Source organism: Helianthus annuus, chromosome 11 (assembly GCF_002127325.2).
Source record: "Helianthus annuus cultivar XRQ/B chromosome 11, HanXRQr2.0-SUNRISE, whole genome shotgun sequence".
Taxonomy (NCBI): Eukaryota; Viridiplantae; Streptophyta; class Magnoliopsida; order Asterales; family Asteraceae; genus Helianthus; species Helianthus annuus.
Genome location: NC_035443.2, coordinates 119,317,423 through 119,340,333, shown reverse-complemented (window position 1 = coordinate 119,340,333; position 22,911 = coordinate 119,317,423).

The following is a 22,911-nucleotide window of genomic DNA, read 5'->3' as shown; positions in this document are numbered from 1 at the left end:
GCATATTGCCCAGTATAGGGAGAGGATGGAGATTAACCCTATCCCGCCAGAACTTAAGGAAGCATGCTTGTGCAAGGGCTTCGGCTCTACTCTAACAGGATCAGCCTTGAAATGGCTTCTAAATGTTCCACCTTATTCAATTACATCATTTGCTCATTTAGTTAATTTGTTTAATAGTCAATTTTCTTGTAGTAGAAGCTTTGAAAAACTAACAAGTGACCTCTACAGGATAACACAGGGGCCTCAAGAATCCCTAAGGGATTATGTGAACAAATTCAGTAGGGAATCCTTGGATATCCCACACCTTGATGTTGCTACAGCAGTCCAAGCATTCAAGATGGGACTACAAAAGGATTCCCAGTTTTATCAGGATCTTGTGATGAATCCTTGCAGGAACTTGGACGAAGCTCGAAACAGGGCCTTGAGATATATCAGGCTGGAAGATGATAAGAAAATGCAAGAGAGGATGAATGCATCCTCAATATATGAACCAACTAAAAGGAAGTCAGAATCCTCATACAAACCATATCGTTCTAAGCCATATGACAGGAATGATAGCAAAAAAGTGAACGCTGTTGAAAATAAGGATCCTGAGGAGTATCCTGAATTGTCAGAATATTGTTTTTCTGTTAATATACCTAAACTAATGTATGCTATGCAGGGTTTGAGAGATAAAGCCAGGTGGCCTCGGAAGAATCAACAAAAAGCTGATTGGAAGGATAAGTCCAAATGGTGTGCCTTCCATGAGGATTTCGGACATGTTACCGAGGATTGCATTGCCCTGAGGAAAGAAATAAGTTACCTACTAAGCAAAGGATATCTGAAGGATCTTCTAGGCAGAAAGAAGAATAAGGGTCAGGATATTGAGAAGGATCCTGAACGAGCAGCATCATCTCCCGCCGACGCCAAGATAATTAACTTTATCTCAGGAGGGTCCGATATCTGCGGAACTTCTTATTCTGCAGCCAAAAGACATGCAAAGGAGGCTAAGGCCGAAAGGGGGAATAAGCCAACCAGGATATCGACCCTCACGACTGATAAAATGATCACGTTCGATAGTGATGACAGGGATACTGTCCAGGATCCTCATCATGATGCTCTGGTAATAACTTTATATGTTGCTAATCACTTTGTACGCAGGATACTGGTGGATAATGGCAGCTCAGTCAACATCATCCAATTGGAAACCTTGAAGAGAATGAACATCCCCGAGATGGAGATTACCTCAAAGTCCACAGTGCTTGTAGGGTTTAGTAGAGAAGCAAAGAATACTCTTGGGGAGATAAAACTGCCCGTATATGTCAAAGGAGTAAACTCGATGCAATGGGTGTCATGGATTCATTATCCTGCTATAATATTATATTGGGCAGGCCATGGATTCACGATATGAAAGCTGTACCTTCCACCTATCATCAGTGTGTCAAGATCCCTACTCCTTGGGGGGGGGGGTAGTCAAAGTTGAAAGTGACCAACAAGAGGCGAAGGAGTGCTACTCCTCTTCAATGAAGGCCTCAAGAAAATCCAAAGCATGATAGCAATTAAAGATGCAAGCCCATGATATTGTGGAGGTTTCGGAGCAGGATGTTACGAAAATTATCCTGGACCAGAATAATCCAGATATCTTGGTGCTTGTAAGAGCCAATATCCCTCAGGATATTGAAAATCAGTTAACTAACTTTTTGAAATGCAGGATGTCAACATTCGCATGGAAGCATGAGGATATGACAGGTATTTCTAAGGATATTATAACTCACAAGCTTGGAATTGACAGGTCTTTCAAGCCTGTCCAGCAAAAGAGAAGGAAGTTTGCTCCAGAACGAAACATAATTATTCAAGAAGAGGTTGAAAGACTATTGAAGTCCAAGATGATCAGGGAAGTCAAATTTCCGAAGTGGCTAGCAAATGTGGTCGTGGTTCAAAAGAAAAATGGGAAATGGAGAGTTTGTGTAGATTACACAGACTTGAACAAAGCATGTCCTAAAAACCCATTCCCTCTGCCTCATATAGACTCGATGCTGGATGTCGTTGCTGGTCATGAAATGTTAACCTTCATGGATGCATCCTCAGGATTCCAGCAGATCCAAATGGAACCTTCAGACCAAGAGGATACTGCTTTCATGACACCAACAGGTATTTACTGTTATACTGCTATGCCTTTTGATTTAAAAAATGCAGGTGCAACGTACCAGAGATTGGTGAACATGATGTTTAAAGACAAACTGGGGGACACCATGGAGGTGTACATTGACGATATGGTAGTCAAATCCAAGAAGGCTGAGGATCATCTCCAGGATATTAAAGGAGCATTTGATATCCTGGACCAGTATAATATGAAGCTAAATCCTGCCAAATGCCATTTTGGAGTGGGGGCAGGAAAGTTTTTAGGATACATGGTGACTAAAAGGGGGATAGAAGCAAGCCCGGAGCAGATTAAAGCTATCTTGGATATCAAGTCACCTTCAAATATGAAAGATGTTCAAAGATTAACAGGGCGAGTAGCAGCATTAAACAGATTTATATCAAGATCCTTGGAAAAATGCAAGGAAATCTATGATATCCTGAAGAAGAATAAGAGGTTCGAGTGGGGAGAAAAGCATGAAGCAGCCCTACAGGAATTAAAGCAATATCTTTCAACCGCACCTCTATTGATGAAGCCTGAGGATGGTGAACCATTATCCCTATATCTCGCAGTATCAGGGAATGCAGTAAGTGTTGTCCTTGTAAAGGATCATGAAGGTCAGCAGTATCCTGTCTATTACGTTAGTAAAAGTTTATTAGATGCTGAAACTAGATATTCTCATCTAGAAAAAATGATATTAGCCCTAGTTATGGCATCAACTAAGCTTAGACATTATTTTGAGACACATAGGATTCATGTTAAAACTAATTATCCTGATAAGAATGTGCTTAAGAAACCTGAGATGTCGGGTAGAATGGCTAAGTGGTCAGTAAAATTAAGTGCCTATGATCAAATATATGAACCTAGAAATGCTATAAAGTCTCAGGCTCAAGCAGACTTTGTGGCTGATTTCAGTAGTGATATTCAAAATGAAGTAGACCTAGAAGTGCAACAACTCGGAGAAAATATAGAATCTTGGACACTATATACTGATGGTGCATCTAATGTAAGAGGTGTAGGTTTGGGTATACTACTAAAATCGCCACAGGGGGACATATTACCCCAGGCCATTAGATGTGAGTTTCCTGCCACTAATAATGAAGCAGAATATGAAGCTCTGATAGCAGGATTAGAATTAGCTAAAAATATGAATATTAGATATTTACAAGTATATGTTGATTCCCTGTTGATTACTAACCATTTCAATGGATCTTATGCAGTAAAAGGCGAAAAGTTAGATGAATATCTTGAAATTGTTAAAAAATTAGCAGGATATTTCGAAATTTTTAGACTTGAACAGGTACCAAGAGAAAAGAATGCTGAAGCTGACGCTCTAGCAAACTTAGGATCTACTGTCAGGATACCAAAGGGAACTCAGATACCAATAGTGCACATCTTGTATCCTGTAATGGAACATTTCAAATCTCAGGATAAAGAAGTAGCATGTATCCAGGATCCTGGTGATGGATATCTTGAGAAGGATCCTGAATCCTGGATGACTACAATTGTGAAGTATCTTCAAGAAGGAGATATCCCAAAGGATGCAAATCCTAAGGCTTTTAGGATGAAGGTATCTCTTTTTACTATTATAAATAATATTTTGTATAAGAAATCCCTTGCAGGTCCGTACCTAAGGTGCTTGGAAGATCCTAAAACCAAGGAGGTACTTTAGGATATACACGAAGGAGACTGTGGCAACCATACTGGGGGCAGATCTTTGTTCTCGAAGGTGTTGAGAATAGGATATTACTGGCCGACCGTGAGAAAGGATGCCGTGGAGTATGCTCGGAAATGCGATGCATGTCAAAGACACGGCAACATCCTGCATCAGCCTGCAGAACCATTATATCCTATCGTATCCCCTTCGCCGTTTATGAAATGGGGTATGGATATAGTGGGAAGCTTCCAAAGGCTCCAGGAGGAAAGGTTTTCATGTTGGCAATGACGGATTATTTCTCCAAGTGGGTTAAAGCAGAAGCCTTTGTCCAAATTAGAGATCAAGAAGTGGTATCCTTCATAAAGAGGAATATCCTGACAAGATTCGGGATACCGGCCGAGATAATTTGTGATAATGGATCCCAATTTATCAGCAAAAGAACTACTGATTTTTGCAAAATTTGGGGAATTAAGATGATCACATAAACACCAGTGCATCCTCAAGCAAATGGACAAGTAGAATCCTCAAACAAGATAATTGTCAACAACTTAAAGAAGAGGTTAGGTATGGGAAGAGGAACAACCATTTATCCTATGGGCTGATAGAACAACTGTGAAGAATGCTACTGGGCAAACCCCATTTTCTTTGGTATTTGGGGCAGAAGCAGTGATCCCGACAGAAATGGTGATACCGACAGCTAGATCAAGACTACAGGATCCTGAATCAAATCCTGAAATCTTATGTCAAGAACTTGATACTATCGATGAGACAAGAGATGCAGCAAAGCTAAGGATGTCAGCATATCAATAGAGGATAGCCAAATCATATAACAAGAATTTAAGGACTAGAAGATTTCAAGTTGGAGATTGTGTGTTGAGGAAAGCTTTTCAGAATACTATCAATCCTGCTGATGGAAAATTAGCTCCGAAGTGGGAAGGACCCTATGAGATTGAATAAGAATCAGGGAAAGGAGCATATCGACTCAAGTAAATGGAAGGGGATATGTTGCCAAGATCCTGGAATGCTATACACCTTAAAGCTTACTTCAAGTGAGTTTAGAATTTAATTTCTAACTCAGGATGGTATGAATTCTATCTCTCTTAAATTCATCTAATTTTATTTACTCTTTTTGAACCCAATACTAACTTAAGCATCGGAGGGGTGTTAGCCAAGCTAACACCCACCTTAGTTTGAAGGTGTTTTGCAGAATATGCTTCAGGATATAGCTCCAGGATACACACTCAGGATACTTCGAAAGATTAGAGGATTGGCCCCCTCTCTCACGTTCAAGGGATCCTGATCCCTTCACAGGTTTAAAGGTATTCACCTTTCTCACGAATTGGGTTTAAACACCCCGCCTGGAGCGCAAGTTATCCAGGGATAGTTCAAGGTGGCGGGACCAGTTCATGTAAAACTGGCTGACAATTTCGTTACTGTTGGCTATACCCTGGATCCTTGAGGTATATGAGGATTGATCACCCTCTCTCGCGAAAGGGTATTTTCATACTCTCTAAGGTTTAAAGGTTTTCACCTTTCTAAGTCTTGGAGTTTATACACTCCCGCCTGTAGCGCACGAAAATTTGGGATTTTCCCCAGGATACTAAGGGTTTATCCCCAGTACATTAAAGGGTTTTCCCCAGTAAAACTAAAGTTTTTAACAAGATTGCAAAGATATGACAAGCTGTGATTACACACGTTCTTTTGTGGATAAGAAGCTACGAAATTTAATCACTAAGTGAAGAAATACTCAAGTATGTCATTCACTGATGCAATATCCTGCACAGACAGGGGACATCCATGCCGGGGACATTGCTAAGGATTCAAAGGTTAAGGTTGGAAATTATTGCCTAAGTGTTTATGGTATGATTTATTCTTCTTCAAGTCTCGAAAACCTTATCTAAATGATCTAAGTTTTCTAAAAAGTCATATTCAACCAAGTTTTGTCTAACATTTAGAAGACATTTCATCAGTATCCTGACCAGGATATTTGATCAGGATATTCAAAACATACCTTTCAAAATAAAAACATAATAAATAAGACTAAAAGGTCAGTTTATTATTATTAGTCCAAAAGATTGTATTCTTGGTTTCGTCTCAAAATGAGACCCATCCACCAAGAACACAATTAAGTTTTTAAAGCATATTTACATAAACAGTTGAAGGCTTCATCCTGGAAACACAGGATCCCTCCACCTTCAGTCGTCATACTATTCTACTTGCAAGAAATTAGAATTGTTCTAAGTGCAGGACAACTAGATGATTTAGACCCTACAAAATACAGACGAACTAACCAAGATACAGGTTCGGTATATGTGTACAGGTTCAGTATATTTGAAACAGATATCCTTACCAGACATGTTGGAATGACTAAAAAATATATCCGTCGGAATCAGGATATCCAACAGTTATCTTGTTGGAGACAATTGTTATGGGTGAAATTCTAAGCCCATATCCTGATACTATATCTTGATTTTATGATAGCTGATTACGATCAGGATACCGGACCAGGATATTGGTAACATCCTGAGGCAGTATCCTGACTGTTACTAACAATTTGCTTGTAAACATTGGTTACAAGGGATTAACGTTCATGAGGACCAAGTCATCCTGAAGACCCGCTCAAATTGGTCAGGATAAGGACGTTGATGGCGAAAGAATAGCTCTTGTAACGGTCAACATTGATGAAAGGCGTATTTTATGGGAGTTATGGATGATTGGTCAATGCTATTAATGTTGTAGCGGTTATAGGAACTTAAATCCCGGAGTTATAGTTGGTATGCACGTGGAAAACGAGTTGAAACAGCCTTGCAACGTTCAGAAAGGAAATAATCTCAGTATCCCGGATTTTTAGCATAGTTAGTTATTTCTTTTACTATATAAAGGAATGATCAGATCAAATACGACACACACAATTTCTTGAACACTCTTGCTATCTACTAGCTGCAAACACTCACAAACACTTACACTTGTATTTGAATCACATTGTAACACTTAGTTGATCCGCATCAAATCTTGCACTGTATCCTGGTTATTCAAGCAATAAGAAGAACAAGGCAGCCGACGATTGTCAGCTCCCGAGGCTTTATGCCAGAGATCTAGATTGATCAAGGGCTTTCCTCGTACATCCCGTGTCACCCTTTACTTTTTTGCTCATTGTTTGATCATAGATACGACTCGATATCCTGAGCCGTATACTGAAACTGTTTTTTCAAACAACTTAATTAACATATTTTTGAACACATTCTCTTAGCACACTACCTCACTTAACTAATTTGATCACTTAATTGCTTAGGTAATTTTTGACCAAAACACTTTGAATGCCCTTCCTGGAATGTAAGTGCTTGGGAGGCAAAGTTGAAAGATCTCGGGGGGAGTCCTGTTGAATATCCTGCGAAGCCTGTGGGTGAAAAGGCTTCCAAGGCAGCGGAGGAGGCGGTTGATGCTGAAAAGAATCCTGATGGTGATGGTGGCGCGGATGCTGGAGGGAATGTTGCTGGTGAAGAAGGTGCTGCTCCTTGAAAGCAGCGAAGTGGGCAATGATGGATGTTCGTGCCTAGGCCGGAGCCCACTTTTTTAAGTTTGCTGGTTGTTAAACAATTTCTATTTCCTGTCTTTCAAACAATTTATATTTCCTGCACTTAGACAATACGATGACCAAAGGTGGATGGATCCTGAGTTTCAGGACGAAGCCCTTGGTCATCAGTTAGTATGGTTTATTTTGAACAATGTTAACAATTGAAGGCGGAGGTATCTTGGGCTCCAAGACGAAGCCTTCAGTTGTTAAGTAAATATGGTAGAAAACTAACTGTGCTTTTGGTGGATGGGTCTCGGTTTGAGATGAAACCAAAAGCACAACCTTTTGATATGTTAATATTGTAACTTTTCTTTTGGCCTTATCCATTGTTGTTCATTTTTATCTTTACAAGGCTTGTTTTGATAACTGATGTTTGATTCTAGTATACTTTCAATTTTCAATTTAATTATCATACTTCAAACATTCTGAGCAAACACCCCGAAATATATCCTGAGAATATATCCTGAAATATATTCTAAGAATATATCCTGATCAGGATATCTTCGATCTAAGTATTATACTCATAAATGTTATAATCAAACTTTTGTCAAATACAATTCCAGAAATTTAGACAATTTAGATAAGGCTTTTAAAGGAACAAAAATGAAAGATCATACCAGATACAGAGTACATCCCTATCCTTAAACTTCAATCCTTTTGCAACTTTTTCACCAAAGATGTCCCCAATCCGGGACACTTAGTGAACTAAGCCCAAGCTTGATCTCCTGAGTTCTTTACAATGCCTTCGTAGGAATGTCCCTTGTGCATCATGTCTTTGAATACTTAGAAATTTTCTAGACATCAATCACAACTGTTTGTATAATTATTGTGTTACAGGGGATAAACCCTAAAATATCCTGGAGATAAATCCCAAGTTATTCTGGGGAAAATCCCAAGTTTTCATGCGCTACAGGTGGGAGTGTATAAACTCCAATGGATTCATGCGCCCCACGGTGGGCGCCAAACTGTTTTGGTCAAAAATCTAATGAGGATAATGCAACCAAACTCTTAGTTACGGGGAATGATGCTTGAAATGAAGAACAATAATAAGGATCACTTCGATGTAAATTGCACAAATGACACAAGGATTTATACGAGGAAAAAGCCCTTGATCAATGAATGATCTCCGGCATAAAAAACCTCGGGTGATGGAAACTACCGATCACCAAGCTCAAATAAAACAATAAAAGTTTACAACTTCGGATAGTGACGAGCTAAGTACAAGGATCACTATGGTTAATCGTCTAAAAGTGTGAGATTTGTTAAGTGTTTGCTGAGAGCTTTGAGACAGCAATTGTACGAGAGAGTGTGTGTAACCGAAAATGGCTAAGTGTTCTAATTTTAGCTCGTCACCCCTTTAAAAATGAAAGCTAACTAAGCTAACTAATTGTCCGACTTTTGTGCCATGCTCCCACATTCTCCACAACGTCCATTTCTATTCAAATGTGTGCGAAATACCCGTGGAATATTCCATAGTAACGTTGCCAAGACCAAGTCAAGCTCAATACTCCTGCAAAACAATACGAAACACAAACTGCCAATCTTTAGTATGAGGATCCTTAGGGTGATCCATAATCCTGATCCTGAAGCTCTTCTGAGGATCACTATCTGTCACAGAAGTAAGGATCACTAATTAGGATAGCAAATAAGTATCACTAATTGTTAGAAAATCCTCCCCTAACAATTGCCCCCAAAATATAAGGAGTAAAATGTAAAATTAACGAGTTATGTTTTCTTGATCTTATCTGCAACAAACTCAACGGATTTATAGCCGTTAATATCGAACTATCCGTTGCATTATGACGTCACAGAAGTGACACCCCTGCAAAATCATCATTATATATAGGAGATATAGATATGATCGTTTGCATTTAAATTCCAGAGCTACTCCCTTTATAACCGCATTCAGAAGATCAAACAGGTATTCCCCCTTCATCTTCTCTCTTTGCTTGCTCTGTTTTTCTTTCCTTTCAATTATTCCATTCAAAATGTTGCTCCGGAACTCCCCTGCTAAGGATCACCAGAAAGAAAGCCCCTTCAAGAGTCAAGGGATCATCACAGATTCCGCTAAAGAACGCTGCCTTTTCACCGATCCTCAGATCGATAGGATCCGGTATTGTTTTCCCGCAAACACCGTATTTAAACCCTATGATCCCACTGCCCTGAGCGATCACACTTCTGAATCATGGGTTGCCTTCCCTGTGACCCCGTTTGCCATAGGCTAGACATATCCCTTTCCAACCTTTACCCAGTCTTTCTTTTCCCTGACCGGCATATCTTACATCCAAGCCATGCCGATGATCTGGAGGGTTTTACATACCCTTGAAAGGATCATCGAGCAGGAGGGGATAGATTTAGGCATGGCTGAGTTGGGAGAACTGTGTGATCTTACCACCTTTGGTTCCCATCGTTATCTGTTCAAACGAAAACCTGGGGAGGAGCATCCGATCTTCAAGGCTACCAAAAACGATACCAACTGGAAGCGGCGCTTCTTTTTTGTCAGGAGAGATTCTATCCCTGACGGGAAGGATCTACCCAAGAAGTGGGCTACCCATGGTAGGATGGAGGATCCAGAGAAGGATCACCAGAGAACTTTATAATATGAGGATCACTGATATTGTTTTGCTTTCTTGTTGTGCGACTATCTCCGTTTCACACCTCAGATTGACTCCTGCTGCTAAAGAGAGACTCTCTGCCTTCAAGAGACTTGACCCTGAAACAAGAACTTTCAAGACTACCACCCAAGATTCTCAGGAAGTATCCTCTGGTTCTGTCACGATGTCAAGTAAGTACCCTTGTTTAAAGATTCAATTAAATAATGAAATTCAAGTAAAATTAAGATACTTATCTTGTTTTGGTTGTGTAGGTGCTGGAAAATCCACCAAGTCTGCTTCAAAGTTCAGCATCACCGATCTAACCAATGTCAGATCCTCAAAGAAGAAGACTCCTGCTAGCCCAACTGCTTCAATCCCCAAGGCACCCCTCAGAGGAAAGGGAGGCAAGAAGAGAAAGGCCTCCGAAGCTGAGGATCTGCAAGGCCTCCCCTTGATCCGCCAACAATTCCTGGACTACTTTAATGAGGTAAGGATCACTGTCCCTGCTTGTATATCCTGCTCGTTTGAGGATCATTTGGCTCTGACATTATCCTTTGTCTTCCTTGCAGAAATTTGCTGAGATCGAGACCTATGTTGGCCACGTTGAGGATCAGGATAGCAAGATTGCTGATCTTCAACAGGTTGCCGTGCTGAAGGACATCAAAATAGCTGATCTTCAGAAGGATCTCCAGAAGGCCAGAAATGAGGCTGCCAAGATGCTGATCAACTTTGACTATAAGAGGCACGAGATCACCGAGGATGCCAAGGTCTCCGCCGCCATAGCAATGTACAAGACCCAGCTGCAAATGGCCTTGGAAGCTCAGGATCCTGCTTTTGACAAAAGCACCTGGGATGTGGAGGGCTGGAAGGCAAGGCTGGCTGAACTGGAGGACGAAGAAGAGGCTGAGGAGATCCTGACAATTGAGGCCGGAGGCAGTGGCAAGGATCAGGGTGGTGAGGCAAGTGGAGCTGGTGGTGAAGATGCAGCGAAGGTTTAAGCTGCAGGATTGGGCGATGAAGGAAACTTCTAGACATAGCCGGAGCCCAATTTTTTTTGTTTAGTGGTTGTTTTGTTGAACAATGATGGTCTGTACTCTTGAACAATAGCTTTAGGTTTAAGGATCAAGGATCCTTCAGACAATAGGCAGGATTGCAAATGGTGGACGGATCCTCTGTTTGGGGGATGAAACCATTGTGATCCTGCCTCCTTTACATTCCTGCACAACTTCAAACCTATTATCAAGGACACCCTTTACCTACCCCAGCTGACGGGCCACGTATTACTGGTAGATGCTTGGGGTAGGTAATTTTGACAACCTTTAAGGGTTAGTCTTTTTGTTAATAAATAAAACCTTAATCTTTTGTGGCTTATCCTGTGTTATTGTCCTTTTAGTTCCTTTAATTTTCAATTGTCTTGATGTGCATTTATTAAATAAGCAATTTTGAATAAGTCAGACTGAAAACATTTAGGATATGATCCATGATCAAATATCCTGTAGTTGAAAAATCCCAAAAGGTAGTATACATTTTTAGGATTACAAGATTAGTTGTCAAATTTCAAGGGTTACTCAAAGAAAAAATTAACAGAATTAAAAACAATTAAGAATCATACCTGAGGATCCAAGTTAGGATCCTAACCATAATCAGGATAACTATAAGATAAACCTTAGAGAGAAATAAGGATCAAGGATCCTTAGTTGTTTAACTTCAAAGACCTGAAATAGAGCATAACTTGGGACTAAGCCAATATAAGATAAGAGTTAGCAACTGGGGACAAGCCCAAGTATAACTGGGGACAAGCCCAAGGATAACTAGGGACAAGCCCAAGGATAACTGGGGACAAGCCCAAGGATCGTGTGTAAACTGGAGTATGGCCTAATTGGCGACTATCCAAACTTAGTGACATGATGATGCCAAAACCTTAGCTAACGTGAAAACGTTAGAAACCTTAGGAACGGATGTATGGTACGTCTACTATTGTACGTAGGATCCTAGGTATAGCCAGTACAATGGAATTATCAGCCCCTAAAGCGAGTACTGGTCCCAATGCCTTGAACTATACCAGGATCATCGTGCGCTACAGGCGAAACTGGGGTCAAGCCCAAATAACTAGGGTTAAACCCAAGGATCTGGATTGCTTCTGTAGATAATCAACATTATGCTAAGGATACCTGAACTTTCAAAACTCAGAATCTTGTGAGAGAAGGATAAAGGACACATGATCCTTATCCTTGTATGAGAAAATAAGTAAATGAAATAGTTCAAGATTAGGACATTACCAGAGTAAGGATCATTGATGCTTTAAGGATCCTTCAAGGATACCCCTAATGTAAGGATCATACGTGCTAGGAGGATCATGCTCACATGAAATATTTCTTCAAATGGACAGCATTCCAAGCTCTTGGTAACAAATCACCTTCCATGGTCAGCAATCTATATGCCCCCTTTCCTGCTTCAGCTTCAATCAAATAAGGGCCTTCCCATTTTGGTGCCAATTTTCCATCAGCAGGATTGGTGGTATTCTGAAATGCTTTCCTCAATACCATATCTCCAACTTGAAACTTCCTGATCCTAACATTTTTGTTGTAAGCACCAGCCGTTCTTTGTTGATAACTAGCCATCCTTATCCTAGCCAGATCCCTGATTTCCTCAATAGTATCCAGGTCTTGAGCCAAGTTCACATCATTTTCCTCAGGATCACGGGTACTTGTTCTAGCAGTTGGAACTACCATTTCTGTTGCGATCACTGATTCTGCCCCAAATACCAAAGAGAATGGTGTTTGACCAGTAGCATTCTTAGGGGTTGTCCTATCAGCCCAAAGCACATAAGGTAATTCTTCTGTCCATTTCCCTTTCTTGGATCCAAGTTTCTTCTTCAAATTGTTGATGATGATCTTGTTGGATGATTCTGCTTGACCATTAGCTTGTGGGTGGACTGGTGTTGATGTTATCATCTTAATCCCCCAGCTGTCACAAAAGTTAGTGGTTCTGCCCCCAATAAATTGGGAACCATTATCACATATAATTTCAGAAGGAATACCAAATCTAGTTATAATATTTCTTTTAATGAAGGATATAACTTCCTTTTCTCTGACTTGGGCAAAAGCTTCAGCCTCTATCCACTTGGAGAAGTAATCAGTCATAGCAAGTGTTTTGGTCAAAAATCACACAAAGGATAATGCAACCAAACTCTATGTAAACGGGGTATGATGCTTGGTTTGTTGAAAAAGTAAAGGATCACTTTTACTATGAAATATGCAAAGACACAATGATTTATACGAGGAAAAAGCCCTTGATCAATGTATGATCTCCGACATAAAAAACCTCGGGTGATGGCAACTACCGATCACCAAACTTTAATATAAGAAAAATAGTTACAACTTCGGATGATAATGAGCTGAGTACAAGGATCACTATAGTTTCGAGTGTCTAAGTGTGTGAGAATTGTGTTGTGTGTTCTTCCGAATGGGGAAGAGTGTTATATATACAAGTGTAGGTGACCTATTTTAGGTAAAAAGACTAATAATCAGCTCATTACCCCTTTAGAAATAAAAGTAAATCTAGCCTAAATTATCGCCCTTAAATCATGCCAAGTTTCCATATCCTTCACAACGTCCATCTCCGATTAAGCACATGCTATAGTTGTAAAGACGCGTCCTTTGATTGTGATGCTTAAGAGCGGATCCTGCTAGATGTCCTGCAAAACAACATTAAATTCAACGAAAGCAACTGTTAGCATGAGGATCCTATGATGGTCCGTGATCCTGATCCTGGAACTCTGCTGAGGATCACTATCTGCCAAAGAAACAAGGATCACTGGTTAGGATCACACGTGAGGATCATGTATTGTAAAAATCCAGCCCTAAGAATTGCCCCCAAAATATAAGGAGTGATTTTGTAAATAAATGAGTTATATTTTGCTTTGATCTTATCTGCAACGAACAACTCGGATAACTAGCCGTTAATCTCGAACTAGCCGTTGCAATCCTTACGTCACTGAGGTGACATCCCTGCAAATCATGATTATAAATAGGAGATAGGGTAAGGATCAATCTGCATTTAAATTCAAGATATACTCCCTTTATAATCTCAACCGAAGATCAATCAGGTATTCTCTTCTTTTCTTTCTTCCTTCTCTTGCTCTGTTTTTCTGCTCCTCTGTTTTCATTCTGCTGTAAGTATGTTGCTCCGAAATTCTCCTCACGAGGATCACAAGAAGAGCAGTCCCCTAAAAAGCCAAGGGATCATTAAAGACTCTCCTACGGAGAGATGCTGCTTCACCGACGCTCATGTTGATAGGATCCGTCATTGTTTTCCGGCGGATGCTATCTTCAAGTCATTCACTTCCACCGCTTTAAGCGATTTTGTTTCCGACACTTGGGTGGCCTTTCCTGCAACTCCGTTTACCATAGGATATTCGTATCCTTTTCCAGCCTTCACCCAATCCTTCTTTTCCCTGACCGGTATGTCTTATATCCAAGCCATGCCGATGATCTGGAGGGTTCTGTATACCCTTGAGAGGATCATCGAGCAGGAGGGGATTGACTTAGGGATGTCGGAGCTGGCTGAGCTATATGATCTTACCACGTTTGGTTCCTGTTGATACTTGTTGAAACGGAAAGCTGGGGAGGATCACCCTGTTTTCAAGGTCACCAAGAATGATACAAATTGGAAGCGACGATTCTTCTTTGTTAGGAGGGATACCATCCCTAACGGGAAGGATCTTCCCAAGGAGTGGGCCACTCATGGTAGGATAGAGGATCCTGGAAGGATCACTATCAGACTTGTTTCTTATGATGAGGATCACTAATGTCTTCTTTGTCTTTTGTGCAGCTATATCCGTTGCTCATCTCAAGTTAACCCCTGCTGCAAGAGAGAGAGTTTTAGCTTTCAAAAAGCTTGATCCTGAGACCAGAAGTTTTCAAGTCACCATCCAAGATTCACAAGAAGTATCCTCCGCATATGCCACAATGTCAAGTAAGTATCCTTACCAAAAAGTAAGTTCTATGCAAGACTGTTAAATTAGTTAGAAAACTTATCTTGTTTTGATTGTGTAGGCGCTGGGAAATCTGCTAAGTCTGCCTAGTCTGCCTCCAAGTTCGGGATTGATGAACTTGCCAATGTCAAGTCTTCAAGAAAGAAGACTTCTGTTGCCAGTCCCTCTGCTTCGGCCCCTGAAGCACCTGTTAGGGGTAAGGGGAAGAAGAGAAAGACTTCTGAGGATCTCCAAGGATTTCCCCTGCTCCGCCAGCAGTTCCTTGACTATGTCAACGAGGTAAGGATCATTGCCCCTGTTGGTTATCCTTCTTGAATATCCTGCTTGTGTATTTTGCCTGTATATCCTGCTTCTTTGAGGATCACCTGGTCCTGAACTTACCTTTTTTCTCTTCTGCAGAAACTTGCTGAGATTGAGACCTACCTTGGCCATGTCGAGGATCAGGAAAGCCAAATTGCCGACCTCCAACAAATGGGCGTGTTAAAGGATCTCAAGATAGCGGATCTTGAGAAGGAACTCCGGGCTACTAAGGATGAGGCTGCTCAAATGCTGATCAACATGGATGGCGAGAAGCAGGAGATCACCCAGGACGCCAAGGTCTCTGCCGCAATTGCTATGTACAAGATACAACTACGGATGGCTGCGGAGGCTCAGGATCCTGCCTTTGACAAAAGCTCATGGGACGTGGAGGGTTGGAAGGCGAGATTGGCAGAGCTGGAGGATGAAGACGAAGCTGAGGAGATCCCAATGCTGGAGGGCGGTGATGCTGACAAGGATCAGGGTGGAGAAGCTGGTGGTGATGGAGCAGCAAAGGTGTGAGCTGCTGGATTGGGCGATGATGGATATTTCGAGACTAGGCCGGAGCCCAATTTTTTAAGTTTGATAGTGGTTTGTTTGTGGTTGTGATGTTTCGAAACAATTTTATGGTTTGTACTTTGAACAATAGTTTTTAGGGTTAAGGATCCTGGATCCTTTGAACAATAGGTAGGATCGCAAATGGTGGAGGGATCCTCTGTTTGGGGGATGAAGCCTTTGTGATCCTGCCGCCTTTAATTTCCTGCACCTGCTAAGACCGCATAGACAATGGACACCCTTTGCCAACCCATGTGGACGGGCCACGTTTTGCTGGTAGAAATGTGGGTTGGCAATTTTGACAAATTTTTGAAAGGGTTTAAGATCCTTCTGTTAATAATATAACTATAATCTTTCTGGCTTATCTCGTGTTGTTATCCTTTATTTATCCTCTTTATTTTCCAGTTGTTTTAGAAATATATTTATTAGAGTAACAAGAGTTGGGCAAACCATGTTTAATAAATTTAGGATATGATCCTAGATCAAATATCCTGACACTGAAAATTTTTGAAGTAATCAATTTCAAGGATCATAGGTTTAGTTGTCAAAGTGTAAAGGTTGTTTAGTATAATCAAAATAGTCAAGGATCATACCTGGGGATCCAAGTTAGGATCCTAACCTTTAATCAAGATAACCAAAAAGTGAAATTTTAAAGGATAATAAGGATTAAGGATCCTTATTTGTTTAACTTCGAGAACCTGAAAAACAGGACATAACTTGGGACTAAGCCAATGTAAAAGATAAATTAATAATTGGGGACATGCCCAAAGAATAACTGGGGACGATCCCAAAGGATCACTGGGGACAAGCCCAAAGGACAACTGGGGACAAGCCCAAAGGATAACTGGGGACAAGCCCAAAGGATAACTGGGGACAAGCCCAAGGATCGTATGTAAACTGGAGTATGGCCCTTTACTGGCGACTATCCAAACTTAGTGACATGAAAATGTCAAAACCTTAGCTAACGTGAAAACGTTAGAAACCTTTGGAACGGATGTATGGTACGTCTACCATTATACGTAGGATCCTGGGTATAGCCAGTACGATGAGGTTGTCAGCCCCGGAAGTGGGTACTGGTCCCAAAGACGTGAACTATATCAGGATCATCGTGCGCTGCTGGCGGAAACTGGGGATAATCCCAAGGATAACTGGGGTTGAACCCAAGGATCTGTGGTGCTTTTGAAGATCTTTAACGATATGCTGAAGATACCTGAACTATCATAACTCAAATGGTTCGTGAGAAGAGGATGAAGGATACATGATCCTTATCCTTAGGTAAAAAGTAAGGAAATGTAATAGTTTTGAGATAAGGACATTACCAGAGTAAGGATCACTGACATCACCGGGATCCTTCGAGGATACTTCAATGTAAGGATCACATGCTTGAAGGATCATGTTCACATAAAGTATTTTTTTAAGTGAACAGCATTCCAGGCTCTTGGTAACAAATTTCCTTCCATGGTTAGCAATCTGTATGCCCCCTTTCCTGCTTCAGCTTCAATCAAGTAAGGACCTTCCCACTTTGGTGCTAACTTCCCGTCAGCAGGATTGATAGTGTTTTGGAATGCTTTTCTCAACACCATATCTCCTACTTGAAACTTCCTTATCCTAACATTTTTGTTGTAAGCACCAGCCATTCTTTGTTGGTAGCTTGCCATCCTTATCCTAGCCAGATCCCTGATTTCCTCAATAGTATCCAAATCCTGAGCCAGGATCGTAGCATTCTCTTCAGGATCACGAGCATTTGTTCTAGCAGTAGGGATTACCATCTCTGTTGGGATCACTGCTTCTGCCCCAAATACTAAAGAGAAAGGTGTTTGACCAGTGGCATTCTTGGGAGTTGTCCTATCAGCCCATAGCACATAAGGTAACTCCTCTGCCCATTTTCCCTTCTTGGATCCTAGCTTTTTCTTCAGATTGTTGATGATGATCTTGTTGGATGATTCTGCTTGGCCATTGGCTTGTGGGTGAACTGGTGTTGATGTTATCATCTTAATTCCCCAACTGTCACAAAAGTTAGTGGTTCTGCTTCCAATGAATTGGGAACCATTATCACATACAATTTCAGAGGGAATGCCAAATCTAGTTATAATGTTTCTTTTGATAAAGGATATAACTTCTTTTTCTCTGACTTGAGCAAAGGCTTCAGCTTCTATCCACTTAGAGAAGTAGTCAGTCATGGCAAGCATAAATACTTTTCCACCAGGTGCTTTAGGGAGCTTGCCAACTATATCCATCCCCCATCTCATGAATGGCCAAGAGGATGGTATAGGGTGTAGCAATTCGGCTGGCTGATGGAGGATATTGCTGTGTCTTTGACAAGGATCACACTTCTTAGCATATTCTACAGCATCCCTTTTCATAGTTGGCCAGTAGTATCCTGTTCTAAGGATCCTTGAGAATAATGCTATGCCCCCAGTGTGGTTTCCACAATCTCCTTCATGGAAGTCTCTCAACACTTCTTCAATTTCAGGATCCTCAATACATCTTAAATATGGTCCTGCAAGAGATCGCTTATATAATACATTTTTCAAAATTGTGAATTGAGATACCTTAATCCTGAAAGCTCTAGGATTTTCTCCCATCGGAATCTCCCCGTATTGCAAGTATCTCATAATTGGTGAGATCCATGATCCTGAATAAGATTGAGCTTCTTCACTAGGGATCACTGCAGCATCCTCTTCTATTTCCATGGCCACCTGATTTTCAATAGCAGGAGCCAGTATATGGATGATAGGGATACTTATATCTTCTGGAATCTTTAAGGATGATCCTAGGTTGGCCAATGCATCAGCTTCCGTGTTATCCTCCCTTGGTACCTGTGTTAAGCTGAAAGAGACAAAAGAGAGTGCCAATTCCTTGACTATCTCTAAATATTTGGTTAGTTTTTCTCCTTTAACAGCATAGGATCCATTAAAGTGATTGGTGATCAATAATGAGTCTACATATACTTTAAGATACTTTACCCCCATATCCTTAGCAATTTGTAAGCCAGCAATTAAGGCTTCATATTCAGCCTCATTGTTAGTTGCTTGGAACTCACAGGCTATGGAGTGGGGTATTATGTCCCCCTGTGGCGATTTTAGTAGTATCCCGAGCCCTGTGCCCTTGACATTTGAGGATCCATCAGTGTGTAGTATCCAAGGATCCTTGGTCTTATCCAGCTGCTGGACCTCTAATTCTGCTTCTTTTTGTAGATCACTACTGAAATCAGCCACAAAGTCAGCTAGTGCTTGGGATTTAATGGCTGTTCTTGGCTCATATCTTATATCATGGGCACTAAGCTTTACTGCCCACTTAGCCATTCTTCCTGACATCTCTGGTTTCCTGAGGACATTCTTAATTGGAAAGTTAGTTCTAACAACGATAATATGGGTTTCAAAATAATGCCTTAGCTTAGTTGATGCCATGATTAATGCAAGAATAAGTTTTTCGAGGTGTGAGTACCTGGATTCGGCATCAAGTAAACTCTTACTTACATAGTAGATAGGATATTGTGTACCTTCGTGATCCTTAACAAGGATAGCACTTACAGCGGTTGAGGATACCGCCAGGTATAAGGATAACACATCTCCTTTTTTCGGGTTTTGATAATGCTGGTGCTGAGGACATATATTCTTTAAGGGCTTGTAAAGGATTCTCATGTTTCTCAGTCCATTCAAACTTCTTGTTCTTCCTTAGGATATCGTAAAATTCTTTACATTTTTCTGAGGATTTTGATATGAACCTGTTCAGAGCTGCTATCCTGCCTGTTAGCCTTTGCACATCCTTAGCATTGGCAGGGGACTTGATGTTCACTAGTGCTTTAATTTGCTCCGGACTTGCTTCAATGCCCCTCTGAGTTACCATATATCCTAGGAATTTACCTGCCTTAACGCCAAAGTGGCATTTTGAAGGATTAAGCTTCATGTTATAATTATCAAGGATATCAAATGCTTCTTCCAAATCCCTTAGGTGATCCTCAGCTTTCTTTGATTTGACTACCATATCATCTATGTATACTTCCATAGTTTGTCCAATTTGATCTTTGAACATCATATTCACCAGCCTTTGATATGTTGCACCTGCATTTCTTAATCCAAAAGGCATGGCAATATAACAATACAAACCTGTTAGGGTCATAAAGGCTGTATCCTCTTGGTCAGATGGTTCCATCTGAATTTGTTGGAATCCAGATGATGCATCCATAAAGGTCAACAGTTCATGCCCCGCTGTTGCATCCACCATGGAGTCAATGTGGGGTAATGGGAAAGGATCCTTGGGACATGCCTTATTCAAATCAGTGAAATCGACACATACCCTTCACTTTCCGTTTTTCTTTTGGACAACGACCACATTGGCTAACCATTTTGGATATTTTACCTCTCTAATCATACCTGCTCGAAGTAGTCTCTCTACTTCTTCTTGGATAATGGCATTCCTTTCTGGTGCAAACTTCCTCCTTTTTTGATGGATTGGTTTGATAGACCTGTCAATGCCAAGTTTATGAATTATGATATCCTTAGATATACCTGTCATATCTTCGTGCTTCCATGCAAAGGTAGACTTTCTTCTTTTGAGGAAGGATATCATGTCTTCTTTCATCTTGCCAAGGATCCCTGATCCGATATAGATTTTTGATTCAGGATCACTAGGATCCAAGAGGATTTCATCCACATCTTGTTCCCTTGCCTCCAAGACATTCCTCGGAGGATACTGTAATTGCTATTGCTCCCTTGGCTTCGAGGTTGGCTTCATGGATGATGTATAACAATCCTTAGCCTCCTGCTGATCACTGTCGATCTTGATTATCCCCCATGGGCTAGCGAGTTTCACACATTGATGATAGGTGGATGGGACTGCTTTCATATCATGTATCCAGGGCCTGCCAAGGATAACATTGCAACAAGATAAACAGTCAATAACACAAAATTTTTGATAATTATGTAATCCTTCCACGTAGATTGGAAGTTTGATGTCCCCCAGAGTTTTCTTCGTTTCTCCACTGAATCCTACAAGCACGGAGGATCTTGGTGTGATGTCTGATTCTGGGATACCCATTTTCTTCAGAACATCAAGCTGGATAATGTTCACTGAGCTTCCTCCGTCGATAAGGATCCTGCGGACAAAATGGTTAGAGATAAAGAGAGTAATAACTAAACTATCATGATGAGGATCCTGGATGTTAATGCGATCATTCTCATCAAACGTTATCGTCTTTCCTTCCGAGACACTTGATGTTCGAATAGGTCTCTCTCCATTATCCATTTTTGCTTCCTTTGCATGCCTTTTGGCCGCCGAGAAGGATGTACCACAGATGTCTGATCCTCCGGAAATAAATTTGATCACTTGTGCATTTGCCGGAGGGGCTGGAGCCTTTTCAGGGATCCTCTCAGGATCCTGAGTCCTTTGCTTTTTTCTTCCCAACAATTCTTTTAGATGCCCCTTGCTTAACAGATATCCAATCTCTTTTCTTAAAGCTATGCATTCTTCAGTTAGATGCCCGAAATCCTCATGGTAGGCACACCATTTTGACTTGTCTTTAGTCCCGGATGGTTTATCATTCTTCCTGGGCCACCTAGCTTTTTCTCCAAGATTCTGCATTGCAAGGATTAGTTCATGATTATCAACGGAAAAAACAATATTCGGAGATTGGAGGATAATCTTCATCATTCTCTTCTTGATCAACAGCATGCACATTCTGGTTGTCATTTCTATGGTAGGATTTGAATTTATTGTTCTTGAAGGAGGATCCTTGCTTCTCTGGTTTTGAGGATCCTACTTGTCTCTCCTGGATCCTCTTGTCATCCTCTAGCCGGATGAACCTGAGTGCCCGAGTTCTTACTTCATCTAGATTCCTGCATGGTGTCATAACAAGATCATCATAGAATAATGAATCCTTAAGCAGTCCCATTTTGAAGGCTTCAACTGCCGTAGCCATATCCAAGTTGGGAATGTCCAAGGATTCTTTACTGAATTTAGTTATATAATCCCTTAATGATTCATTATGACTTTGAGTTACCCTATATAAATCACTAGTTAATCTTTCAAATTTTCTACTACAAGAGAATTGGTTATTGAATAAATTAACTAAATTAGCAAATGAAGTAATAGAGTAAGGGGGAAGACTTAGCAGCCATTTAAGAGCTGATCCAGTAAGAGTGGATCCAAATCCTTTACATAGGCATGCTTCCTTTAGCTTTTCCGGGATTGGATTGATCTCCATCCTTTCCCTGTATTGTGCTATGTGCTCCTCAGGATCCGTTGTACCATCATACAGCTTCATAGTAGGGATATGGAACCTTTTGGGTACCTCTGCATCACAAATTGGTGGTGCAAAGCGAGATACCTTATGGCTTCCATCTGCAATCTCTGGGATAGGCTTGACTACCCCTGGAACACTTGAGATCATATCTTTTAGCTTCTGCAACTCCCTGGCCATAGCATGATTGATACCTGTATCCTGCATGAATCCATGGTTAGTGGTAAGATAATTATTTAAAGTGTTACCTCCCATTGGGTTCAAGTTAGTGAATCCATATTGCTGGGATTCTGGAATAACGGAGGGACCAGTGGAAGCAATGGTCTGCATTGGAATGAAGTCCCCTTGATGGACATCAAGACTTCCTGTTTGCAAACTTTTTAGGGATCCTGGCATCTGGAAGGATCCTGGTATCTGGAAGGATCCTGGTATCTGGGATGATCCTGGAACGAAGGAGGATCCTTGAACTTGGGGTGATCCTGGAACAAAGGAGGATCCTTGACCCTGGGATGATCCTGGAACAAAGTAGGATCCTTGAAACTGCTGTGCTCCCGGATAGGCTCCCGAATTCATGAAGGATCCCATATGCTGGGGATAGGATCCTGCCGGCTGAAAGTGTGAGCCTGATGCCTGAGTCATTGCTGTCGATCCGAGGTGCAATCCTCTTGATTCTCCCATAATTTGCACGTCTGGAATTTCCCGATGGCTGAGAAGTGATCATTGGAGTATCAAAGCTCAAGGATTTGGGCATCAGTGGGGAATGATCCTCTGCCGTTTTCTTTTGTCTTTTGAGATCTCCAATTTTCCCTGAGGATCCTTTCATTAGTTTCATCCTGCCGCTGCATACGATCCTTCATCTGCAAAATCAAAGTAAATAC